General features: G+C 44.8%; 1 protein-coding gene across 2 annotated transcripts in view; it reads left to right on the plus strand.

Annotated features, from left to right (window-relative positions):
* The window catches only part of CEP76 (centrosomal protein 76), a 616847-nt gene that overhangs the window by 65313 nt on the left and 533594 nt on the right, over positions 1–17940 (plus strand). The window lies entirely within an intron of this gene.

A 17940-nucleotide genomic window follows, 5' to 3' on the forward strand; every position in this document is an offset into this window, starting at 1 on the left:
GTCTGGATGTGGTAGCAGGCCACGTTTTGAGCACGGGACCAGGTGGGATACCGGAGCACAGCACACGCTTGCGTTTTCCCCGCATGAGCCAACAGTTCTGCTCTCAGCAATCGGGGCCTTTGGTGGTTAAGTCTCTCTTCTACAAAAAGTCTCTTGCCTCCGAGGACCTGATGTATCCAAAATAATAAACAAAAGTTCCTTTCCACAAATATGTTGGGTGATGACCTTCACCTCTGGATCTCCCTCTTCTGGGCTCAGATCCACAAAAAGTTCTTGGTAATATCAAGATTTTCGGTAGTTACGTTTCTTGCTTCCGAGGGCCTGATGAGCGCAAAATCATAAATAAAAATTATTTCCTGATTGTAGTTGGGGATGATAACCCTTCACCCCTTGGTTTCCCCTCTTCCGGACTCGCACCCCTCTCGAATCTCAGCCTCCCTCCGTCGGGTTCAATCTGGCTTATATTCTAAAGATTTCTCTGTTGTACTTCATGTGTTGGTGGGCTGATGGCTTGTCACCCCTGGATCCCCCTCTTACTGGCTCAGACCCTTCTCAAAGATAAGCCAGCATCTGTCAGATTCACTACGGCTTCTCAACAAAATCTCATCTGTAACGAATATTAATATCTTTTTAAACAGTTCACTGTGTACTGCCCACTGCCGGTTTCACTCTTGTCAACCAACTGATTATCGGGACTTTTAGGCTTTACACAGTTCTTACAATGCGTGATTCACTTCCCTTAGCTTCATAATAATCTGCCGGTCAAAGACTTTCGACTGCAGAGGATTTTACTAAACCCCTGTTGACCACGTTGACCTCTTTCTCGTGTTTCCCATGGCTTTCTGGTAACAGAAGTTTCAACAATAGGGTAATCGCCACAGTTTACCAAGTGAGCATCCACATGGTGCTTGACTCCTCTGTAGCTGGTTTTCCCCTCTCGTATTAACAGTTCTTTGTACTTTCTTCAATTAGCCGTTTGCTACTTTTGTTCAACACAGTTCAGTTTCTTATCGGCTCTCCCCTTGATTCACCGGCTGTGATGAACCTCTTGGCTTTACTTGTCTCTGGAGCCAAGGCCAGAACCACGGTGGCAAGCATCTCTCCCTGGCTTGGTTATCAGCGGAGGAGGACCCTGTGTAACGTTGACATCTACTGCAACACATGTTGGCTTTTGTTCGCGGTCTTGCGATTCCTTCTGTAGAGGTTTCACAGGCCTGGCTTGGAAAGGGCAAGGTTGCTACTCTCCTTGTCTTTCTCCTCCTCTCTCACTGTGCGGTCTGCCTTGCTCGTCCTGTGCTCTAGTGCTCCACCTTTTATCCATGTGGTGAAGGGAAAGGGGCTTTGGGTGTGTGTGATTCTGGTCAATTGTCTAATTTTGCCTGACCCTTGTGTTGGGACATGTCGGGTAAACTGCTCTGGTGTTTGTCCGTCGTCTTTCGTTGTGTGTAAAAGTGTTTGTGTCGGAAAAGGGGGGGTTGGTAGAGTGTTTGAGTATCCCACTTCCACTTCCCTAGAACCTCCCCCATCTGGTGATCCTCCCGCACTGGTCCACCCCCAGGAACTTGATCCAATAGCGATGGCCGTGTCCTGGCCACCAGGATGAGATCCCCAGGGACTAGCAAGTGAAATGCATTCAAGTTCCTCACAGCACCACTGGAAGTCTTATTTCCCAGTCTCGGTGCCCATTCTGAGGTACAGCTGGACGGCTGTGGCCCCCCTAAATACACAAAAGTGGATGCAATTACATGTTAGGCTTCTGGCTGGGATCGGTGCCTGGACCACTGAGTCCCAACATAACTACTGGGGTCATTGCTGTTTCCTGGGTGGCCTTCTCTGAGGCTTATGCTGCTTAACATGGGTAGACATTTGCCTGGCACGGGCCACTCCACCTCTTAGCGCTACCTTGCTGGATGATAATCCTCCTCATATCCCCAGTTCATTCTGCTGTGGCACCCTGGTGGAGAATTTGATGTGGCGAGTGCTGCTGTGATTTTTGGTGAGCCCAGCTTGGGATTGTCATTGGATCGCAATGGAGGCCCCACCCAATTCATTTGACTTCTTTTCTCTAACAGTGACTTTGATCTATGGTAAAAGGGGGCAAAAGACATGGCCAGCTTAATGTTGGTAAGTAGTTTGCGTCAGATCTATCATTGAAGCCCCCAGTGTCACACCCTTCACGTTGGTCGACATTTCTGTTATGCTTGCTGTGATGGGTCCGAAATGTGAGGCAGACCACTTTGTGTGTGATTTTCAAAGTTAGCCATTTTATTAAATTAAATAGGTTGGTTAAACGCTTCACTATCCCTACCCTAACGAGGATTTCCTGCCTAAAATAAACTAAAGGATTAAAGGATATCTGGCTCTCACACTTGCACATTCAACAACATAAAAAGGAAACGCATGGCAATATCATTCAACAGAAAACATAATGCATCATTGAGTTTAAAGTATAACCAATGTCTCTTTTGGGTACTCTTCCCCTTCCCCAGATTTGAGCTATGTTTTGCTCAACAGTTACAAAAGTAAGGTAGGAAATCCTGGTATTTGTAAACACAGTTCTTGGAAAGTTCAATTCAACAATAAAGTCCTGCCACTTAAATAATACTTCAAAGAAAGGAACTATCTTATTGTAGGTCTTTTCCAGTACACCACAGTAATTATCTTTGTCAGGATGACTTGTCAAATTAGAACTTCTAAAGAACAACCACTCTTCAAAGGTAATTTTATACAGGTCTCTTCTTGTTATCACAAATAATATTGGTTGCCACAATTCCACACTTCATCCACTGTTGCACTGTATCCACAGGTTCTTGGTCTACTTACTTGCCAAGTCCACAACTACCACAATACCTGGGTTACTTCTCGTACCAGGTGTGTCCCCACAACATTGATGACCTTCGGGTCTACTTGCCTCCCTGAATAACTCCCTAGGAAATATACAACAGTGGTCCCTTCCCACCTGGGACAATAACAGCTTTGCAGTGTTTGGCAGCATATATTGTCCAATTTCTTTTTAGGGAAAACAACGTTCATCTGAACCTTTATGTTCCCTCTCGCAACTCTGCTCCTCTCCCTCCCGCAGCCCGGTTGCCACTTTCTGCACCGATAAACCAGCAGTTCCAAGCCTTAAGTTTTCTATGGTTTCTCTTTAAGCGTGGCAATGTAGTTATGTATCAACTACATATGTTTGTATCCCAGAATCTGAGTAGTCGTTTGTACAACCTTGGGACTTTTCACTCTTTTCCACTGGTCTTTGGCAATGTAAGATGAAATGGTATTGCCAAGTTTTCACCTCCTTTTGGCTTGGGTATTTCTTGTGCGAGTTAGCCTTCAATGGGACCTTCCCACCGGGTTGTACAAGTCTCTCACAAACTGCAAACTCAGTTCTAGAGCCTGTTAGCTTGATAGCTTTTGCTGGTTTCGGTATTCATAATAGCTATCTGCACAGTTTTCACTCGCTCGCAAGTGAACAGCCTGCATGACGCCCGCTGCTCATTTTGGAGCGCCACGCAGTCAGTCATACGCTGCAGATTTGTGTGCCTCGTTCGGTGCTCACAGAACCGCTGTATGCATGGCTTCTCTCGGTCAGGCAAGCACCCTCCTTTTTCTGCAGTTAACAATATTCGAGGTACGGACCCTCTCAGGACTAGCACTGGTCCCGGCGTCTTCTGGCTCCTCTAATCTTGCTTCCCACTTTGTGTTCGGCCTGCGTGGAGTTCTCCCGGTCAGCTTTCTCTGCTTCCTTGTACCCGCGCCTGAGGGGGCCTTTTAAGCAGCTCAGTCTCCCTCAGGTGTGGGTAATTCTTACCAATTAGCTGACCACTCCTGCATCTTTATTCCTGTCCCTCTTGGACAACCGTTAGTTTTCTCCACTGTGCAGTAAGCCATAACCAGATAAGGGTTTCGGGGGAAAAATACACAAGGGGATTTCCCATTCCTCCTGCCCTGCTTCCCCACCATGTGATCCAGCTGCAGAACCCCCCCACCACCCTCACTCCCCCATGCCCCGTGTCAGGATCAGGAAGCGTCTGGATTTCCCTGGCCACACGAGAAGGGTCCCAGGTCTGGTTTTTGGGAGGGATCCTGTCTGATTAATTACATTTCGCAGATGAAGACAGGTTTAACATTGATAATTTGACCTTTAAAATGGAAATGCTGCACGCTAGAACAGAGGAAAGAAAGCAGCAGGTTCTTGGAGGCTGAAAACGGAATGGGAGCACTCCAAGACATTTAACAAAATGGAGAAGGTGGCACATGAAGTCAAATTAGTGCAGGCAAGCAACTAAAGGCACGTTCAGGCCACCACGATGTCTGTATCTTACAACCACACCCAGCATGGAACTTTTCATTGAAAGTTTCTTAAGGATGATCCTACAAGATCCACTTTTTTTTTTTTTTTGACTGACTGAAAGAGCGCACTGTTCTTTGGTGCCACTTTCTAAGCTGAGCAATCCTCCTGCCCAGTCTTCGCTGGCCTCTTAAACTACCGCGATCGGCACCGGATCCTATGCCGAGCTCATGAGATTGGTCAACTTTGTTACGCAAATGTGAACATTTCCTTTTATCCAGACTTTAGCTTATGTGCAAGTGGCGAGGTGAAGTTCCATGGCTGTAAAGGCAAAACACCGGGCAGTGAGGCTTAACATATGCCATGCCTTTCTTGGCAAAGCTTTGGGTTAACTACAAGCACACGTTTTCTTTTTCTTTTCCCTTATGAAACACTGACCTTTTGGAAAAATTGTGTACATTCCCACTTCTCGTGAGAAAGATCACCCAGAGATGAGATCCCTGCTTCCTCTCCCAGTGGATTAATACTATGAAGTTGAGGATTGCTGGGCCTAACTACAGAATTTGAACTTCTGAACTTCCATATCCTTGTGGGCTCCTGCACACGATGCAAAGTTGTACCCCGGCTGTACTGAATGATTGCAGGTCTGTTACTGTATAAGGGCCTGTGCTGACTAATTCCTCTGGGGTGGCATGGAGGACCTCAATGGATTTATGTGGAGTATATTGCTGGAGGTTATCACATTTGCCCTGGAAAAATGGATGATCTGTTAAAGACCGCTTGGACGTCGTCCTCCGACCTGCTGGTTCTTTTTTGGCTTTCCATTATACGCCAGTCATCTTAGCCGGGGTAAACATTTCACTTTGCAAGCTACTAGCCAGGCCTGAAAAGTTACTCAACCCCTCAGTTTTCCACAAGTGTGCAGCACACCTTTTACGCACTTGCCAAGAGTCCATTATCACTCACCAGTGGTTGGTGGTGAGGGCAATTGTTGCAGCTTGAGTAATGCATCTGATAGTACCTGATTAGAGGCAGCTATAATATCAATTGGTTTGAATGCTTTGTTTATATGTAACCATGCTCTCCCTCACTCATGTAACAGATCAGCCCACATGTACAGGAAGCCATACTAGTTTGTACAGGAAGTACTGCCGTTGGTCCCAAATGGAAGGGGCTTTGCCTCATTGGCACCCTCCAGGGATGGCTTTGGTTGTACATATTTGGAGTTGGTTTTAATATTTCTCGGAGGTCGGATTTGTCATTGCAGGTTGGGGTTATGCTATGTGGGGGGAGGAGGAGGATGATTTGCCGTTCTTGGAGAGGTTACTGAGCACACCGCAGCTGTCTGTTTTATAAGAGCTGTGATGGCTACTGCAATCAGATGTGAATGTAAGGGCCAGATGTACTTAACTTGATTAGCTGGAATGCTCAAGGCCTGACTAGTGTCATAAAAACACATAACGTTTTTGCCTCATTTGATTGGGAAAACATATTGTGTGCCTGCAGTAAAACCATTCACTTGGAGCTGTTAAAAATTGCATTGCCAAACATTGGGACCTTAACCTTTCTACACCACACTTTTATCATGTTCCAGTTGTGTATCTATCCTTATTCATAATTCTGTGCCATTTAGCCCCCAGATGTTCGAGGCAGACTTGAAGATATATTTTGATTCATATTTTAATTCTACATTAGGTCGTCATCACCAATATGATACTCCCTCATATACATTCCTACCCCACAATTATTGGCAATAAACAGGTAATGTTCTCAAGCTTCAATTTGTTTACATAAAACTTAAAGACTTGATCAAGACAAAGTTTGTTTCCTGCTCTCTGCAGGGGAAGTCGCCACAATGCTGAACATTCAGACCGCTGATCTACAAACATTACATTGACGTGCCTGCATTGATCTCACTTTTTTTCACACACAAACCATAATCGTGTGTGTGTGTGTGTGTGTGTGTGTGTGTGTGTGTGTATTTGTGTTCTGAATAACATCAGACCTAGCTACACTGCTTGTCGATTTAAATATCTTAAAATGCTTGACTTCACAAAAACATCTCTCCAGATAGTCAACGTTGCAAATGAATCATCAACTTTTTTTTTTTTTAAAACTCTTTATTTCTCATTTTCAACAATATTCAACAAGCAGTATCATCATCATAAGTCATTGAACTGCAAAATATACAATAGCAGGAAGCAATACAGCAGAATTTCATACCATGACCCCATATCCCACCATATCAAAATGTAAAATTAACTTAAAACCAAACCAGATATATCAAACAAATAACAGACAAACAAGACTACACAAAACAACCACATAAACAACACAATTCCCCCCCCCTATATGTAAAGTACCTGAAAGTAAACCATTTCACTCCACTCTATAATTCAACCTAGCATTATCCATAAAGGTCATTAAAACTCTCCCACATTTCATCATAAAGTTCTGCCTTGTTTTGTTTACTAAACATAGTTTTTTCAAATCTTGATAAAGCTCTAACATCCAAAATCCACTCCTCCACTGTCGGCTTTTTCCGTGTCTTCCAGACCTTCAACACTTGTTTAACCGCCACCAACAAAACTTTACGCACCCCGCACAATATCACCCAACTTACATTACGCCCACCACCATACGACAGGAATATAACTGCTAAGGGATTGCGTGGGTAAACAACGTCCCAGACCTGATCAATCCTGTCAATAACCTCCCTCCAAAATCTTACCACCCTTTCACAAAGCCACAACATATGTAACAGAGTACCCTGTTCTTTTCCACAACCCCAACACAAATCATCATCAACTAAACCCAATTTGCACATACGTGTTGGAGTCCAATATATTCTGCCCAATATCCTTTGATGTATGTAGCGTAATTGCAAATCCACTTTGGCTGTCGTCGGCACTCTCCAAATCTTATCCCATTCTTTCAATGTGAGTTCCCTGCCCAACTCCTCCGTCCATGATAACCTCAACTTTTCCCACGAGTCCAACCATTGCCCATCCAGTTGCATAAACTGCATAAATGTAGACACTTTTTGAAATCCCATTTCCAATATATCAAAATTCTCTGGCTTTTTCAAGAATGGAGCATCCAACATTTCTCTCCGTTCCAAGAGTAAAGCTACCAACATTTCATATCTTCTCAATTCCCTGTCCCTCAAACCAAATTTCTCAACTAAACTCCCAAAAGGTACCACCCCAGCATCATTCCACACATCGCCAATAATCAAAACTCCCCTCTGAATCCAACTCTTCCAAGTCAGTACCTTATTATTATACTGCAGACCAGGATTATGCCAAAGTGAAGCCTCTTCATAAAGATATAGTCCCTGACCAGTACCTATAATCCATGACGACAACGCTTCTTTGGTAGCTAACACCGATTTCAAACACCGTACCTTCTTAGGCAACTTTCCAAAAGAAAACAAACCTTTAATATCATAAGGCAAAAACCGCTGCATCTCAATTTGTACCCACCACGGTACCCGGTTCAGGTCTACACCAGTGTAATTAGACACTTTGTTTAACAAAAAACCACTACAGTAGTTTTTCAATACCGGGTACCCAAATCCCCCATCTTTAACTTTCCTGACCATAATGTACCGGGGAATCTTGGCTCTCTTCCCAAATCCCCACAAAAAATCCTGAAACAATCTATCTACACGTGCCAATGCTCCCTTTGTAAAATGTAAAGGCAGAGATTGAACAACATACAGAATCTTTGGCAGCAAAATCATTTTAATAGCATTAATTTTGCCCCAAAGAGTCAGATTAACACGTCCCCATCTCATAATATCCCGCCTAAGAACCTCAATGATTTTATCCACATTATAACTTACTAACTTTCCAAAATCTTGAGTAATATGAATACCCAAATATTTCACACTAGAATATTCCCATTTACAATCCCACCCCAGCAGCTGTTCACATCCAGGTGAAGCCCTCACTGGAAATACCACCGTCTTATCCCAGTTGATCCGATACCCAGATAGCTTACTCACCTCTTCAAAGACCTCCCTTAATAGTTGACCCCCTACAACAGGGTCATTCAAGACGACCACCACATCATCCGCATAAGCCAAAGCCTTTACTTCCCCTTCTCCCACTGCAAACCCTCTGATACATCTCATCTGACGTATATATGCCAACAGGGGCTCCAACACTAAATTAAATAACAGTGGCGACAAGGGGCAACCTTGGCGAGTGCCTCTAAACAACGGAAATGACGTAGAAAACCCCCCATTCACCCACACCTTTGCCGAAATGCCATTCTGAAGAGCTTGAATAGCCTTAAGAAAGAAAGGACCAAAACCCAACTTCGACAGCGTATAATTCAGAAAGCCCCAATTCACCCTATCAAAGGCCTTCTCGGCGTCTAAAAAAATCAACAAAATGTCCTTTATTTCCGAGCCCGGCAAACTCAAAATATCTAACAGTGTTCGAATATTATCATATCCATACCTTCGCTCCATGAATCCTGTTTGAGAACGCTCCACTAAATCACCCATATATTTTTTAAGCCTTACTGTCAGTATTTTCGTAAAAATCTTCAGGTCTACATTAAGTAAGGAGATAGGCCGATAATTATTTCACTTAGTAAGATCCTTTCCAGGTTTCGGGATCACCGTGATGATTGCCTCCTTCATGGAATCACATAACCTCCCCTCCCTCAAAAAACAGTTATATAATTCACACAAACTCGGCGCCAACACTTCACAAAATTTCTGATAAAATTCTACCGTCAAACCATCCATCCCCGGAGATTTACCCTTATTCATTTCCTCAATTACTGACAAAACCTCTAGGATAGTAATCGGTGCCTCCATAAAACCTTTACCTTCTTCAGAAAGCACTGGGAGTTCAATTTTTCCAAAGAATCTATCAAAATCACCTATTTGTGGTGCAATATCTTCCGTATACAATTTAGCATAAAAGGAGCGAAAACATTCACCAATTTTACCTTTCTTAATCTCCAAATTTCCAGACGCATCAACAACTTTTTGGACATACACCCTCTCCGAACAACTCTTCAATCTACTTGCCAACAACTTCCCCGCTTTATCCCCCTGCTCCCAGTACTTTTGCTTCATGTAATACAATCCCTTCTCAACTTGTGAGTCCACCTCATTTTTTAATATCTCCTCAGCATCCAAGATCTTAAGTCTAATATTCTCTTCTCTCGAGAAAGCATAATTTCGTTGTAAGTCTCCAAGTTCCTTTTCAAGCTCCACCAGTCTGGCTTCACCCACCCTACGCATTCTTGCAGTCCAGTTCATCAGTTCCCCTCTAATAGAAGCCTTAAAAGCATCCCACACCACCATGCTGTCCGCCGTGCCCTCATTCATCTCAAAGAAATTTGGTATAAAGTTCATTAATGCGTCAGTGGCATCTTGATTTTGTAACACAAAAGGTTTCAACCTCCATCTACTAGGTCCTTGCCTTCCAGCGAGCAACATCAACTTAGCCATTACCATTGAGTGATCCGAAATGTGTCGTTCTCCCATAGACACCTCATTTACATTCTCAATTAAACTATCCGACACCAACATGTAGTCAAGCCTAGAATAAGAATTATGCACTGGTGAATAAAACGAGAACTCCCTATCCCTCCAATGAAAATGTCTCCATGTATCTACTAAATCATATACTTCCAGGAAGTCCCGAAACTCCTTACTTGATTTCTGTCCAGTAAATTTGCACATCGAGGACCTATCCATTTTGGGGTCAATCACACAATTAAAATCCCCTCCCAAAACAATCATTTCACCTCCCATATCACCAAGCATCTTCTTCAGTGAGTCAAAAAAGACCCTATCCCCCGCACATGGCCCATATACTGATCCAACTGTCAACAACATGCCCTCACATTTAAGATCAATAAGTATGATACGTCCTTCACCATCCATACTCACTTTTTCAACACAGGCATCTAATCCTTTTTTCAACAAAATTCCAACACCCCGAGAGTTGGAGGAGTAGCAATTTAAGAAAACTTTCGTATATCTTGGATTAATCAGAGAATCACCAGTGCCATCAATTAAATGTGTTTCTTGCAAAGCTGCCACATCAATTTTCTCCCGCCAAAGTTTAGTCAGCACCTTCTTTCTCTTTCGTATACAATTCAACCCTTTCACATTCCAAGTGCAAAACAAGACAGGCCCTTTCATAGCACTCCAATACACTCCATATTGTCACACACACTCATAGACTATTAATCATTATTAATCTATCCATTAAACATTATGACAAATATCAAACCCGTCAAATAGAGTCAAGCAACACACGTATCACCCCCCCACCCCATACCACACTTATAACAAAGGACAACATACACACATACAAAATAGCATTGATTATAAGAAACCCAATTATGTTGTGCAGGCCAGGCAAACTCAACTTTTACTTTCCTCAATAACGCCACCCATTTATAGGATCAGGGACCTGTTGCATGTCTTAAATGTCCTGCCATAGCTTTGGTGCTATGAGTCCATTGCACATGTGTACAGCTTAAAGTATGCTTACTTAAAATCTCTGCAGGGTTCTGGAACAGGGAAGTGATGTTTTTAGTTTAACATCCAAATCATTTCAGTCCTCAAACCCCGCTCTTGTGCCCCCGGCCCCACCCCTCCCGCCCGCCGACCTGGGAGAATGCTTTGGATTGCACTGAACATATATTAGCCCCTGTCCTCCACTTCGCAAAGGACTACCCCTGTGCAGTCTCAGAGTAAGGGGTTACCTGGGATTTACATTCACCCCATTTTTCTGGGAATATAGCTCTCGGTTTCAAATGTATTGTAATTAACTATGGCCTTCACAGAACATATATTATCAAACCTGATCCTAGTCAACGCATGATACGAGACACCTGAACCATGGTTTAATGTTGACTATATACGTGGTAACGCTTGGGATATGTTTAAAATGTCACTTACGTTGCACTGACCTTGCAGGAAAAAGTTCCCTATTTTACAGTGCCCTCACGACAGAAAATGCACTTTTTTTTAATACATTCTCCTCACTTTGAATAACATGAAATAAGGATATAACTCACCCTATCTAAACACAATATCTCATTCCCTTACCTGAATAATATTATAGCAATCCCTCACTATGTGTTTTAGGAATGAGATGTTTTATATACACAGTCGGTCATGGAAGCAAGCCAATGCAGAGCAACAGATGTTCGAATCCCTGTCCTGCACGTAGGTTGCTCTCCGGTATATGGTGCGTAATAAAATATGATTTAATGCTCAGAAGCTTTCAATATAATGGGAATCACTATTCCATTTTACAAAAATTTATATTTTGTGGCTTGCAAAGGGACCGATTTCTCCAACCCCCGCCCTGTGGACAATCGCCACACCAATTCTCTTGCTCCCCACGCCTTAATCGGAGCAATACTTCTAGGGGACTTAAATTATATTTGAGGAGGTGTTATGCTCCTGTTTAATTCTGCTTTCATTGCATGTAGGCAGGATAGACCGTGCAGCGCTCCCAGGGAATCAGTCCGCAAACCCCTTTTGGTCCCTTCCATGGAGTTGGAAATGCCTCAGATCAAGTAGTGGGTCCCCATCCCTCCTGAACAAAGCCCAATACTGAAGATGATATCCAGATTCAGCACTAATATAAAGGGGGACAGGTATCCATCTTCTCTGTAGATCTTTCCAATTTTGGAATGCCCTTTTCTGTGCTGAGACTATTTTAAAGTCTCCATGATGCTGAGGATATGTCCCAATTTGGCCTAACCTTTTCATTGGCATATTCCATAATCGCACTCCTACAGAATACTCCCATCAGTTTTGTTTGGATGGTTGTGATTTTGAAGCTTGTAATGGGGGGAAAAAGGGGAGAGAAAACCACTACAAATATTATTTTTTAGTTTATTTGCTTTTAGTTTAAAATGAAATTTCACTCACATAGTACGGTTGGAAAGAGTATACATAGGAATATAATGACCAAACATGTAATATATTGCAACATGATCATCTGGAAATTTTACAGATGGCATACATGGTTTTCCCATATCATACACTTCTTGAATTACATATGGCAGCAGTGCCCTTTTCCATTCTTGGAATGACCTATGCACCCTGGACCCGATTGCCACAGTTCCTCTGCACTACAGTGACTAGTTCAGCGGTCATACATCTACGACCTACATGTGTTAACTGTCACCTTCAAGGAGGTCCGAGATCAGATGACACGCTCAACTGGGGCCCCTTAGCTCCCTCTGGGATCAGCTGGGCTCCCTTTCTTGGCACAGCAGGGTAGCTACCAGGCACAAGGCAGCTTTTTTTCCCCTCTGTTTCAGGCTTGTTCTCTACTGTTTTCCCCACTGCGATACGGGGAACGAGTCGCCAGCTGAAACACCTTGCAACTGAACCAAGACTCCTGCGTATATAATCCTTGCTCTACTTGCCAACCACCGATTGGCTGAACTGTCCGTCTTCCCCATTGGTGGAAGCATATGCTTGGATCATAGGCCTCCCGGGTAGTTCATCCTCTATTGGTCAGTTTGCATATTGGTTGAGTCAATTAAGCTTTTTTCCAGTTAATCTGGTTTGCTCCTCCTGGGTAGGTTTGGGTCTCTGTCTTCCCCCTAGTCCTGTTAAATAAGTTTGTATTTCCTGCATGCCACTGTGGGTTTGTAGTTTTTATTTAATTTAAATTCAATTTACCCAAGGTTCTTAATGGGGACTTGAACCCAAGTCTCTTTACATTGGAGGCAAGAATTGTACCATTGTGCGGGGGGCGCTGTTGCACATAAAGAAAATGGCTACCCGAGAGGAGCGCTCCAGCCTGTACAACATCCTTATCTAAATAAATCCTCACAGGAGCTACCCTGCCATCAGAAACAACCTACAGATGCAGCGTAAGGTCGGCAGTACCAATCCCTGAAACCGTGGCAAAAAAACGCCCTGTATTCAGGAAGATCTTGGACTCGGAATCTTCAGCGTCTGATTAGCGGGGAGGGAGCCGTGTGAAAGCTCCTCTGGAGAACCACGATACACTGGAGGCGGAGCCCCTGTCGAAGGCCAAGTGGGGGAAGGGCTATGCTGATACGATGCAACATTGAGGCACCCGGCACGCTGAGACGGAAGCTATGTCAGGCATTGCTCTGAGCTGATCAGTACCATAATGGGCCCAGAGCATAGTGCCAGAGCTGTCTCCCAGGAACGGAGAGCGGAGCCTCGAACTGACCGCCTGCGGCCGTTAGGCTGATCGTGAGGTGAGCCTCTGGGGGGAAAAAAGGAAAAAGTAATAGAAATAGTTTCAACTTCTGCAACCGAGCGCCAGCAATTTTGTGGGTGGCCTGGGAGGTGTGCTGAGGCCCACGGGTGTGCTCCGAATACCCGCTGTTTATATTATGTGGAAGTGCCGCTGCATTGATAGAAGGTATGCGCGCTGCACCCCCCACCTGCAGGTGCTCAGCGGCGCTAGAAGCCGAGGGAAGAGGCGGCACTGCAGGGAAGAAAAAGTGTTTAAACTGTCTTCATTCAAGAATCCTGAGACTGCTATAAATTCACTGGGAGCCCTACATATACCGTGATGATGGATGCAATATAGCAGGGGGAACAGACAGCTCAGGCCGCACAGCTCGGAGAGCACTCGACTGTGGGAATCAGGCATACTAGCCAGAGAACTCTCATCCACCTCCCGGAGGGGCACAAGGTTCTTATCGGATTGCACACGAAAGAATGGAGCAGCCGTACCACACTTAACCAGACACCATAACGGCGGTACTAGATCTCATAAGGAGGAGTAGCGCTACACTATCACTAAATTCCCATGACAGTCAAATGAGTGCACAACAATACAGGACAATCAAGGGGATACTGCATCACCAGGCTAATGGGCAGAGAACAAGTAGACACACCCAATCAATGCTATATCCTCGTACATCCTAGATGTGGTCAGACCTGCACCGCGCTCTACAACAGCGGCCACCCTAGCATCGCCGCGCATGGGCGGGAGACCTCCTGCAATCAAAAACGTACTAGCCCTTGAGTGCAATACGTGAAGCTCCGCGACACAGGCAGTGGTCAACTAAATGGACTTTAAATGCAGCATTAAGTGGTCGGGAAGTGGCTGTTGAGGAAGAGTCGGTTGGGTCACTCTGACAGAAACCATATGGTTCCATAACTGTAGTAGCACCTCCGTAGGTGGCTGGGATAGACCCGGACAGAGGAACTCGAGGTTGGGGTCGGTTGCCTGAAACGGCTGCCTGAATCGGCAACACCAATCCGATCAGTGCATACGCCAAGACCGGAAAGTCCCAGATTGTAGATTGTAACTGGCACATGGGAGAACACAGTCCACTCGTGGGTGGAAGCTACATCATATGGGTCGCCACGAAAAAAAGGTGCTGGAGCCAAAGAAACGGGTCCGATGGACTCTTTCGCCAGCTCCCAGGCCCGTGAGTCTGCCACAATGTCGACATCGGCCAGCCCGGTTGAAGACCCCTCGCCTGCAAGAGGGGATCGCCTAATGACGATGGTACAACATGGCTTCATAGCAGTAAATGTAAAGCTAGACGACATCATGGTGACTATCAGCTCTCTAAAGGCAAGGGTAGATAAAGAACGCACGCATAAGACCCCGAAAACAGAATCAGCACAAATGAAGATACGACAAATCAGCATAGCCGAGACATCCCACAACTTAAAAGTGATCTATACAACACTCGGAAGTAAATGTGAGGACCTCGAATCGAGATCCAGAAGAAATAATGTCCGGATTGTAGGACTCGCAGAATCCTTTTGTAAGGGCCCGATGGAGGGTCCGGTGGAAAACCTCCTGAAAACCGTAGTGGGCACAGAATCCTTTTCAGAACATTTTCTGGTGGAGAGAGCACATCGCAGCCTAGTACCACCGCTGAGACCAGGTGCACCTCCTCGCACGATAATAGCTCGTCTCCTCAACTATAGAGACAGAGACACAATCCTGCGGTTGTCCAGAGAAAGAGGCACATTCTACTACGAGGAGAACAGGGTGCACATCTACCCGGATTTTTTGGCGTCCGTTCAGATACAGAGGAGATCATATGAGCTGGTAAAAAGACAACTGAAATTGCGACACATCCCTTATGCTCTCATTTTCCCGGCAAAGATGAGAATTCAGCATGGAGGAAGGGCTCATTTCTTTGTAAACCCAGCTGATGCCATGGCATATATCGAGGCTTCCATTCCGCTTACCCCTAGAGCGAGGGAGGTGGACCAAAACATGTGACCACAACCAGATGAGCAGAGACAAGATCCTGCTGACTGAAAGATGCTGTATGATTATATCCTTTGTATTGGTTGAGGCCTTTGATATAGGAGGGTGGCTCTGATAAAATAGTTGGTTGACCGGGACCTTGAGCCTCGATTGAGGGGAGCTACGTAGCAGCAATAGGTGACCCTCTGGAGAATTCCACAAGTTGTAGGGGATGCCCTTTGGGAAGTTCTTGAAACCAAAGGAGCGGCATTGTCCAGTTGGGGTTGATGATGCAGGAGGGAGGGAGGGTGGGACGAAGGGGGCTGTGGGGAGTTGTTTCATTCCTATGTTCAGGGGGGGGGGGGTTGAGGTATGGAGACCCAGTTGGAATGGCTCACTTGGGGGAAAAACTGTGGTTGCGTAATTGCATACAACAAAGGTTCAGCTAAAATCAAGATGGTCAAGAGTAACTTTAAGACACATACATGGCACACAGTACTACAATATCTAAGGGGCTGAAAGGTTATTTCGTTACATGGAACGTCCGGGGACTTAACAACCAAACCAAATAGAGGAAAGTTGGGGCATATGTTGCCAGACATCACCCCATATTGTCATGTTACAGGAAACGCATGCACTCCAGAAGGTAAACGGGGACCTACTTCGCGATTGGGGACAACAAAGGTATTATACTGAATACTCCACTCAGACAAGAGGAGTCCTCACTGATTCATCCCTCTCTGGGTTTTCAGTTCATCAAGAGTAAAATTGACCCACAGGGGCGATACATGATTGTGTGGGGCAGCATTGCTGGTAAGGGAGTCGTACTGGTAAACACATATGGCCTGAATATCGATGACCCAAACTTATACACAAAGGTGTTATGTGAGATGGGCCCGCTAGATGGGGAATACATATAGTGGGGGGGTGACATTTTAATACTACTCTGAACACTACTCTTGATAGTTCATCTAGTAAATACAGAGCAACTACCAGAACAGAAACCACCATACTTCAAATCATGACACAGTTGTCACTCATGGACGCCTGGAGAACGTTGCACCCACTGACTAGACAATATTCATTCTACTCCTCTGTGCTTGATAGTGAATCCCGCATAGGTTACTGGTTAGTGTCCACTCGCCTCTCTAACATGATTGGTAAATGTGAGATTCTCCCACGTACGTTATTAGATCATTCTCCAATAACCCTAGAAATATCGCTGGACAATGTCAAGCCCCCAGCAAGAAGGTGGGGGATGCCACCTGATCTTTTAAAAGACCCGAGTGTCACAGAAACCCTTCATACTGAAGTTGAGATGTTCTTCGAGGTCAATAAGGGATCTGTGGAAAAGAGTTTGACCCTGTGGGAAACCTTTAAGGTTTGGGTAAGGGGGATCCTGATCTCCAAGGCAACGGGATTACTGAAAACATTTAGGGCGGAGTTGGTGGGAGTGTACGAACAACTGGGGAAGCTGAAAGTACAATATAGTGACACCCATGAAAAGAAGACCCTAGCAGACATAAATAACCTTTTACAAGACTTCAATAAACTGGCGACTAGGGAGATACTATACATGGCTGCCCCCCGTAGGGTGCGACGATATGGTGAAGGGAACAAAGCAGGTCGCGCTCTCGCAAACCTGCTGAAAACTGAACAGTGGCAAGCACCCATTTCCAGCATAGTTGCGAAGGACGGCTCTGTGATAACCAGTGAGGAGGGTATCAATAATGAATTTACCGAATTTTATGCAGAGTTCTATTCCAACCATGATGTAAAGCCTACACAGGAAATTGAGAATTACCTAAATGCAATAACACTCCCTAAATTACGGTTGGAGGACAGGTTGGCCCTTGAGAATCTGATAACATTAGAAGAAATTACGGAAGCAATTAAATCTTTGTCCTCCGGGAAAGCTCCCGGATCTGATGGTCTGGGCGCAGAACTGTACAAAGAGTTCAATGCCGAACTGGCCCCCATATTGCTATTGGTGCGGGAGGAAGCGATGGAGCGAGGGACCCTGCTAGACACTATGAGGGAAGCAATCATAACTGTGCTGTTGAAACCAAGAAGCCCACCCCACGATATGTCTTCTTATAGACCTCTTTCATTAATTAATTGTGATGCCAACATTTTTGCAAAAATCCTGGCCATGAGGCTACTCCCACACATGCCCCAACTGGTCCACCCGGATCAATGGGGCTTCATCCCAACAAGGTCGACAGCACTGAACGTACATAGATTTGGGATCATGGCTCAAATTAAACCTGAAGTTCAAGCTGCAGTTGTCTCCTTAGGTGCAGAAAAGGCATTTGACTCGGTGTCTTGGGTTTACTTGTTCGCTGTACTGGAAAAAGTTGGAATAGTCCTTTACTTCCTGAAATGTGTTAAACTGTTATACTCTGGAACAGGTGCCAAAGTATTGACTAATCGTACCATTTTACATTT

The sequence above is a fragment of the Ambystoma mexicanum genome, chromosome 5q (genome assembly GCF_040938575.1).
Source record: "Ambystoma mexicanum isolate Mex_15411 chromosome 5q, UKY_AmexF1_1, whole genome shotgun sequence".
NCBI lineage: Eukaryota > Metazoa > Chordata > Amphibia > Caudata > Ambystomatidae > Ambystoma > Ambystoma mexicanum.